Genomic DNA, 9,610 nt, shown 5'->3' with positions numbered 1-9,610 from the left:
CTCACAACTATTAATCTCATTTAATCTTCAAGGCCACTTTTCCATACTATTATTAACACTGTTGTTATTAGCAGTATTATTAATTAATATCATAGTACTGATAATGCTATTACTAGGTACCATTATTAGGTGCTATCAGAAAAACATTATAGATGAGGGGATTATGGCTTGCAGATGTTAAGACACTTGCCCAAATGGTTGGTAACTTAAACCCAGTCATCTACTCAAGCTCTTACACTATCCCAGTTTGTGTATGACCAACATTCCTTCAGTATTTCTGCACCCACTTACATAGTGGATGCCACATTTCTGAGAGATGGACTTTCTCATCCAACTCCTCTCTGCTCTTCTTAAAGTAGGGAAGCCTAGTTCAATTCATGTTCTCTCTGAGGCCCTCCTGCCCCTCTCTCTCACAGAGCACCCTTTTTCCTGTATCCCTGCAGCACCTGACAATGTGTGCCACTGACTTTGCATTTCATGGGCCAAGGACACAGGTCATTGTCTCATTCAAATGGCAGCACTTTGTCTCCCTTGCCAAATGCAAATGCTCACTTCTAAGGCAAGAGAAATACAATGCTTAGTGAGCAGGGGTGAATGACGCCTCCTCCATTCTGCCTGCTGGTACAAAGGCAGGCCTGGCCGACTCAAGGCCACTGTGCCACTGCTCAGTGACCTTGGCTGCCTGTCCCTCTGCATCCACCCCTCCTTTCCCATGAAGTGTCAATATTCTCCTTCTTTTTACCTTTGCTTACCTAGCAAAGACAAATCTGTCAGCTGCCCACACCTTCCTGACAGCACCTGGCTCTCTGCTGTCCAGAGAGGTGACTGCAGCCTGTTCCCTTCCCGGAGAGCTCCTGGCCCTCTCCCAGATCCCTCCCTCGCCTGGGCACAGAAGTGGCACCCTGGAGCACTGCCCTAGGTTGACTGAGCCCCAGCATGGGGCAGCATGTACTGTCACAGGGCCCCCACACACCTTTCCCATAAAGTCTTCTCCAAGGAGAAATCAATCCCCCCTCTAATCATTCTCTGGGGGGTCCAAGGGTTGATTGATGGGCCTAGTTGTTTTATTATTAGCAGTGTAAGTAAGTCAAATCAATAAACTTTATAGGTCTCTCCAGATTGCTCCAGAGGCGAGACCCAGTAGCTTTTGCCTCAATAGATTTAGACCTCTGCCTAAATAAAAAGCAACAGTCACCGAAGAAACTATTTGATTTCTTTTTGAGAGACTCTCTTAGTGCCCTTGAGCCTGTCATGACTTAAATCAATAACATTAACAGCTTCCAGGAAGAAAGAAGTGCCTTTGAAGTGTCTTCCAGGCCCATGACGATTCTAAATGACCTGACTGAACCTGGCAAAGTGGTAAGGATCAAAACCTCTGCTTGTCCCATCCCTGGGCACTGGGTGCCCCAACCAACCCTGGCAGTCCAGACCTCTCCTTCCTTCCCAGCGCCCTTTTTATCTTGTACATTTGTCCAGATTTCTTCTCACCCGGGTCTCCCCACTACCCTACCCCTGCTCTGTGTCCCTGTCCTGCAGGGCCCTGTGTGACCAGGCTGGCTAATGAAGAGTCTTTCTTGTCTTTTTGAGGGTAAGCGCAGGGGTCCCTCCTGGTGGTAAAGTTGTGCATGTGCAAGAATATATAGGAAGCAGAATGGAAATGATGGCAGGAGTGATGGTGGTATTGATAATGCCTCACTGGAGTGACTCCAGTAGTGAGAATGTCAGGCCTTGGCATGGAAAGTGGGGGTCCAATTTGGGGCACTTTCAAGTTATTCCTCAAAGAAAGCCATCATCTCCAGGCCAGATGTGGTGGTACAGACCTGTAATCCCAGGACTCTGGAAGGCTGAGGTCAGAGAATCACAAATTCAAGGCCAGCCTGAAGAGGAAGGAAGGAAGGAAGGAAGGAAGGAAGGACAGAAAAAAAGAAAGGGAGGGGGAGGAAGGAAGGTCTGGAGATGTAGCTCAATGTGAAGACCGAGTACTGCAAAAATAAATAAACCAGACGTGGTGGTGCACACCTATAATTTCAGCACTGCAGGCTGAGGCAGGAAGATTGCTGCAAGCTTGAGGCCAACGTGGACTACATAGTGAGTTGGCCAGCCTGAGCTGCACAGAGAGAGCTTATCTTAAAAATAAATAACTGTTTTAACGTATTAAAAGGCCTGGGGATGGAGCATGGTAAGGCCCCAGGTTCAATCTCCAGACACCCCTCCCCACAATTTAGAAAAAGAAAGTCCCCATCTCTGCCCCGTAGGGGTGGCCACTGGAGGCCCAACCTTGCCCTCCCTAGCTGGTTTGAGGTCAGTCCACTGCCTGAGCTCTGCCCCTGCCTCAGGCCGGCCCGTCTGCCTCCCTATCATGCAAGTGTCACCGCAGTGGAGCCAAGAGTAAAATGGCCTGGCTAGGAGAGCAAAGTCACCCAACCCCCCTTGCTAGTGTCAGGCCCAAAGTCACTCTCTGAGGAGGTGGTTAGAGGCCCTCATGATGTTGTCGTTCTCCAGTGGAACAAAACTCGCCACCCTTGGCCATGGGGTCAAGCTTGTAAAGAGCAGAATCTCCATGGCCGCTCCATTCTTCACTGCCATGATGCTCTTAGACCACATGAGCAGGTGGTCAGAACCAGGTCGCTCGAAACCCTTCCTGTGCCGGATGAAGCTTACATGAAGTGTTGGGGAACCCTGTCCCCCAGGGAGCGTGCACTGGACAGAATCGGGAGCTGCCACTGCCAGGCTGCCCCCACCTTAGAGGCTGAGGCAGGCAAGCGAGGAGGGGCACATGGAGGACACAGTGCCCAGATGGCTCGGAGGACTCCTCCTCTGTGCCGCGGCTCTCACTGGTCATCAAGCAACGGAAAAGGTAATGAGGATGGCCAGGAAAGGAGTGAGTTCTCTTTTTTCCTTTCTCTCTTTCTTTCTTTCTCTTTCTTTTTCTTTCTTTCTTTCTTTCTTCTCTTTTTTTTCTTTCTTTTCATGTGTGTGGTACAGCAGATCAGACCCACGAGTGGACTACCAATGAGCTACTTTTTAAATTTTTTATTTTGATACAAGGGCTCACTAATTTGCCCAGGTGGGGCTCAAACTTGCTTATCCTCCTAACTCAGCCTCCCAGAGTGCTGGGATTCCAGGCCTGTGTCACCACACCTGGCAAAATTCTTCTCTTATTAGGCAGACTTTTTGAAATGAGGGAGGGAGGAATAGATTTTTTAAATGGTCAAGATATATATGCACTAATTCCCCAAAACAAAGGTAACTATCATGTATTGCAAATATACACTAGTAAAATTTTTAAAATGAAAAAGTTTTCTTTTATTGAACCTCATATATAATTGCATCAATAAAATAAAAAACATTAAAATATAAAAAAGAGAGCTGGACAGCCAGGGACTTAGCTCAGTGGCACTGCGCCTGCCTGGCAAGCACAAGGTCCTGAGTTTGATCCCCGGTACGAAAAAAAAGAGAAAGCTGGGCATGGTGGCACACAACTGTAATCCCAACACTCAGAGGCTGAGGCAGGAGGATTGCCATGAATTCAAGGCCAGCCTGGGCTCCACAGTGAGTTCAAGGCCAGCCTGGAACACATAGTAAGACCCTGTCTCACCCCCACGCCCAAATATACATGAGAAAAATAATAGATTGATGTTTTAATTATATACTTTTATAACTGAATCACATATACCTACACATTGGTGGGGCCGGGGATTTAGCTCAGTGGTTTCACCACCTGCTGCACAAGCACGAGGACCCGAGTTCGATCCCCGGTACCAAAAAAGAAAAAAAGAGAATGTGAGGCTACCTACATATTGGTCTGTCACAGCAGTGAATAATATCAGTTTCTGGTTTCGAGGCTTAACCTTTACAAATGTATCAATGACTCTGTCAAAAATGGTCTTCATATATTCATGTTCAATAGTTTGTGGATGTCTTTATTCACAGTTATTGATTTTAATTTAGAAAAATCCCTTTTACATGAATCACCAGGTATACAAATAGAAGTCCTAACCATAGGGATAGGCTTGTTGGAGATTGATAAAAATCCCATTTTACAATTAATTTCAGATGTTGCAAGACTCTTCGTGCATTTGTTCCTTTTGGATTGATTATAACTGCTTCCAAATATCTTCAGAGTTCAAAATAATTAAATAGCTTCACTAGAAAATTCACCATAAATTTCTATTATAGTTGCTAAACTTCTGTTTTTGTTTTGAGACAGAAACTCACTGAATTTCTCAAACTGGCCTCCAACTTGTGATCTCCTGCCTCAGCCTCCCAGGTGCTTGGATTACAGGTGTGTGCCACCACATCTGCCTTCTGAAGTTTTGCTTCTGCAAAAATCAGAGAAAATGGCTGTGTGGCAGCAAATGTTGGCAAACCTGAGTTTGTTGACTGAGAACAAGCATCCCATTCTTGAGTAAAACAAGCAAGGCATTTAAACACTGCTCTTTTGAGTTCTGGCAGTAGCCACGTGGAACAACAGAAATGGAAACAAACTCAGATTCTTCTTCTTTGTGTTAGAGTCATGTAGTAGCATTGTTTATTTTCAATCTATTGTGTAAACCTGTTTCCAGAGGGCTTAGCCCTCAGGGTTCTTAATCTTTAGGTACTAACTCTGGACACAAATTCTTGTGGGTAAAACCACTAAGTCAGAGGATAATTCTCCAAATTAATCTCCTGTAGGAAACAAGGTTTGCTAGCAGATAAGTTACTTAAATGTATTAATTTGAAATTTACAGCCAGGCATGGTGGCACACACCTGTGATCCCAGCACTCAAGAAGATGAGGCAGGAAGTTCACCAGGTGTTCAAGGCCAGCCTGGGCTATGCAGTGAGTTAAAGACCAGCCTAAACTACCTAGTGAAACCCTGTCTCAAAAAAACAAAGGGAAAAAAAAGTAAAAATGAAACTTACACATATGGATATTGTTAAAACTTGATAATAGCTGTTACAATGACTGAGCACTTAATTAAAAAGAAGACCTTTTTCCAAGGAGGAATATTTTGATCAGAGTTACAAGCCATTGGTGATCATAAAAAATGGACTGGGGGCCGGGGATTTAGTTCAGTGGTTCCGCCACCTGCCCCACAAGCACAAGGACCAGAGTTCAATCCCCAGTACCAAAAAAAAACAAAAACAAAAAAACAACGGACTGAATTTTGATTTATTATTGTTTTTTTAATTTTCTGCAATGTACCCCATATTGCCTGAGCCTGGGGGAGATGGCTCCCCATCCCATCCCACCCTCGGCACCCAGGCCCTCAGATGGGGAGTAAGGACAACTGCTATCTGTGCCCACTGACAGGCAACCCGGGAGCCTGGCCTTCAAGCTTCTGGGAGAGGTTTGTGACAACTTGCAAAGTAGAGGCCTGCCTCCAGATCGTGGACCTTTTCTGTTTGTCCTATAAAAAAAACTGAAACAGACAAAAAAAAAGTAAAAGCTTTCAGCGTCTTCTGGCAAGGTGTGTGCTTGCAGTTTGCCAGTCTCCACCAGTCTATCACACCTTGGCTAATACGTCCACTCAAGTCACCAGCCTGCAGACGTGGGCATCTGAGTGTGTGGCTCCTGCTTCGTGGCTTTATTTCCAGAGGTGTCCTCATAGTGATCTCAATGTTTTCCAGTCATTTGCTTTTGGGGGCTTGCTGTTTTCTGCACCTTCAGTAGTCGCGGCTCACCAGCCTCTTCCTGGCCCCCCAGCCCCACTAGCTCAGAAACCCTCTTCTCTTGTTTAACCTGACCCTGAGTATGAGTCAGGCAGCTGCATCCTCGGAGTGAGCACTTTGGTCCGCAGCTTCTCCTAGGGTGCCCTGAACACACACGTATGGCAGCCTTAATTTAACTCCGTGCAAAACATGTTTCTGGCCAAAATGTCCAATATCGATTTGGACAGTGACTTTCAGCCACTGGTGAGCTAGGGCCAGCTTACACCAGCTCCGCAGAGGCAAGGGTCCCACAAGCAGGAATTTTACCTTGAGATCGGCCAAGGTAGAAGTATTTACACAAAAGAAATTGGCAACCATTCCGAGCAAGTGCTTAGGGGTGAGGTGGCAGGGAAAAGAGCCAGCTGACCAGCACACTGCTGCCTCTGGCCCAACCCAACCCTTCCTTCTGCCCACAGCAACAACGAAATGCTCAGCTTCATCTGAGTCCCTCTTGTACGCTTTAAGAGGTTGAACAGCACAGTTAAAAGTCTACATCCTACGCAGGGGTTCTTGAGCATGTGCTTAATCTCTCTGTGCCTCCTCACTCCCATCTCTAAGGCAGAGATAACCATAGACCTTCTCATCAGATTTTCATGGGTTAAATGAGTTAATACATATAAACTACCCAGACCAGCATCTGTACATAGTAAGTGTTCCACAAGCAGCTGGGAGTGTACCTGAGGGTAGAGCACTTGCTTATTATGCAAAGCCCTGGGTTCCATCTTCAGCAATGGGGAAAAAAGAAAAAAGTGCTTCACAAATGTTAGCTCTTACTAAAACTAAAATATCATTTAGGGGTTTTTTTGTGGGGTTTTGCGGGGAGGGGGGGTGGGTTGGTACTGGGGATCGAATTCGGAAACTTGTACCTGCAAGGCAGGCGCCAGAACCACTGAGCTCAATTCCCAGCCCTAGTTTTTTGGGTTTTTTTCTTTCAGCTTGTAGTTAAAAGATGCAAATATCTACTACCCAATCAAAGGAGTATACCCCAAGTCACCTCTAGTCCTCTTCCTCTCAAAACATCAACAGGAACACCGGGTAAAAGGCCGATTAATACCATTGCTCCAAAATGTGAGTTCCTCTCATTCCCAGAACTAGAGAAAGTCTTTCTGTATTTATTCTTTGTAAAATTTAGTCCATTTAAAAATAGGCTTCAGGTTTTAACAGTCACTGCATTTTTCTTTTTTTTCTTTCTTTTTTTTTTTTTTTTGTACCGGGGATCAAACTCGGGACATTGTGCTTGTGAGGCAGACGGCAGCACCACTGAGCTACATCCCCGGCCCTATTTTTCACATTTTAATGGCCCAGGATGAGTGTCTCGGGTGATGTGTTTGATACGGCTGTGTGTCTTCTGACGCTCTAAAAAGTTATGAAATTGGTGGTGCATCTTATAATCGATAGCATCTTAGACCCTAGAAGCACGGTGATAATAGTGCAAAGTCAGTTATAGGACTCAGGGTACCTGCCCCATGTCCAGTGTCTCGTCCTCGAGACCATAGCTTCCTGGGGAAGGGGTTCTGTCACCTGTGTGGCTGCTGAGACCAACCCTCTCTTCCTACAGGCTCCGTGTTAGCGGGGACTTTGCCCAGGCTTGTCTTCTCCAGGCCTGTCATTCTCTTGTATGACTTGTTTTGATTTTATTTGCAATGCTGGGGAGTCAAACCTAGGACCTTGCACATATGCTAGGCAAGTGCTCTACCGCTGAGCTCTACCATCAGAGCCTGGACTTTTTTTTTAAACGTGTAAAGATTCATCCTCATTCTTCAATTAAAAGCATAGTAAATCTGGGCTAAAGTTTGACCACCAGAGAGGAAGGTGGTAAGACAAAGTGACAGCAAAAGTGAAAACCTGAACCAGTCTCAAAAGCTAGCGGTACGGCTCAGAGCACACGCACGCATGCGCAGCGCGGCATACAACCCGCGCTGCCATTTCGTTCTGAGTCAGCCCCTTCCCAGTTCCACATCAGTGGTCTATACATGACACTTTCCCTATAGTCTCAGTTTCTCCCACCCACTTTCTTGCCTGAGCAGCTTGTAGAGGTGATGGGAGGAGAAATCTCTACCTACCTGAAGTGTCACTGCAAGGATGTCACAGGAGGGCAGCTCTGGCCAGGGTAACTCCCAGGGTGGCAGAGAGGAGAGGAGCCCGCCCCTCGCCTGTCACCCCGGACACACGAAACTCTCCTGACACAGGGGGCCCCGAGCTGCTGCCCCTCAGGCTGCTCCTCACTGGGGTGGAGGCAAAGAAGCATGGGGTCCCCAGAGAGCAGCAGCTGAGCAGAAGCCCCAGCAGAGACCTATGGTAGAAGGCCATCTGTCACCCACCCCCAGCCTCTGTCGTCCTTGCTTTGTTCTCCTCGTGTGCACTGATCACCCCATTCCCAGTAACACAACAGCAGAGGTCAGTGTCCAGTCCCAGGCCTGGGCCCCTGCACAGCAGGGCCTGGCAGCACCCCACCCCACCCCCAGTCAGGAGACAAACAGAATCACCTCAGGTGAAGGAGATGGGCAGTGCACTACAGCAGGAAGGCTAACGGGCAAGCTCACCCCACCCCTGGCACACTGCCCAGGTGGCACAGCAGCCTGGAAGATGCACCCCCCCAGCCATCACCAGGTGCAGCTCCTCCAACTTGTACCTCTAGAACCATGGGCCAAAATAAACCTCTTTTCTTTATAAAGAAGCTTGCCTCCAGTATTTCATGATAGCAGTGGAACATGGAGTAATACAGGGGGTGAGTAATACACTAATGGGGACCACCCCTGCCAGAACCAGAACCCCTCCAAAGAGGACCTTTGGGTCTCAGCCCTGTTTACAGCCATGCGGTAGTCTAAGACTCTTCCTACCTATGCAGCAAAGAATTTAACCTTGCCCTGGTGGAGGCCCAGCCTTTACCCCTGGCTTGTGGGAGGCAATCTTTGTCTATCTGGGGATAGGAACAAGGTGACTTAGGGTGAGGGTGGCCACACCAGAAAGACCAACAGCATGATTTACGATGGAGCTGCAGGTCACAGGGTACCAACAGGGGGAGCTTCCCTGTTTGGCAGCACTCTGAGAATACTGTTGCATGCCCAATGCCTGGAAAGTAACACAGCCACAAAGGACAATGGAAGCTCCAGTTTGGGAGCTTTGCTGGCCCCCACTCTGCGTTCCTTCCCCTGGCTGATTTTTGTGGTTACTACAGCACAACCTGCATATTCTAAATGGACAAGAAAATCAGTATCCTTACAGCATCTTACCATAAATTGTCTTTGAATAGCAACATTCTTCTAGAACGTGAAGGTCTGCGAGACATGGTCAGACAGTTCACTACTGTGGAAAATGAAGGCTGCTTAATCGAACGGGAGGAAGGGAAGGGGATCTGCTTTTTCTTTCTGATTAATTGCTGTAACATTGTCCTTCAGGCAGCTGGGGAGTTTCATATTTTCTTTAAACATCATTAAGCACCAAAGCTCTTGCAAAAAAACCTGGCTGCTATATGAATTCTGCAGTTTGGCTAACACTGATAATGGCTCTTAGAGCCACCATTCCATTAAAGCTATTAATTCGTTCATATTAATTTTTGTTACAAATATTACAAGGGGAGGTGCATCAGGGTATTCAGATACAGATTCTACTTTAAGGATATATATTTGGTTTTCATAAATTGTTCTTGGAAGCCCAGTAATTATCTCTGTCCATCTTGTGTCTCATTTTTGCCATCTCCCAGACTTTAGCTAACTTTGCTTTCTCCAACTCCTTTCTGCCCTCCTTAGAGCTCTTCCAACAGTTGGAAATTGGGAGGGACTCTTACCCCTGAGCCCAGTGTAGCTGAGCCCAGTGTATCCTTTCCCTGTAATAAACTGTCATTGTGAGTAGAAAAGCTCTTAGTGAGTTTAGTGAATCTTCTTGTAAATTATTGAGCCCCTATTCTTGGAGACCTC

At 46.7% G+C, this 9,610-nt stretch overlaps 1 long non-coding RNA gene and 1 pseudogene across 3 annotated transcripts in view; both read right to left on the bottom strand.

The window, feature by feature from the left end:
• Positions 1-9,610, bottom strand: part of LOC110346476 (uncharacterized) — a 137,751-nt gene that overhangs the window by 81,681 nt on the left and 46,460 nt on the right. The window lies entirely within an intron of this gene.
• Positions 6,805-9,610, bottom strand: part of LOC101700334 (ubiquitin-conjugating enzyme E2 variant 1 pseudogene) — a 39,769-nt pseudogene continuing 36,963 nt past the window's right edge.

This window comes from Heterocephalus glaber, unplaced genomic scaffold (assembly GCF_053883595.1).
Source record: "Heterocephalus glaber isolate CG9 unplaced genomic scaffold, H.glaber_assembly_v1.0 deba00001608, whole genome shotgun sequence".
NCBI classification, from domain to species: domain Eukaryota; kingdom Metazoa; phylum Chordata; class Mammalia; order Rodentia; family Bathyergidae; genus Heterocephalus; species Heterocephalus glaber.
This window is presented reverse-complemented; position numbering and strand designations above follow the sequence as displayed.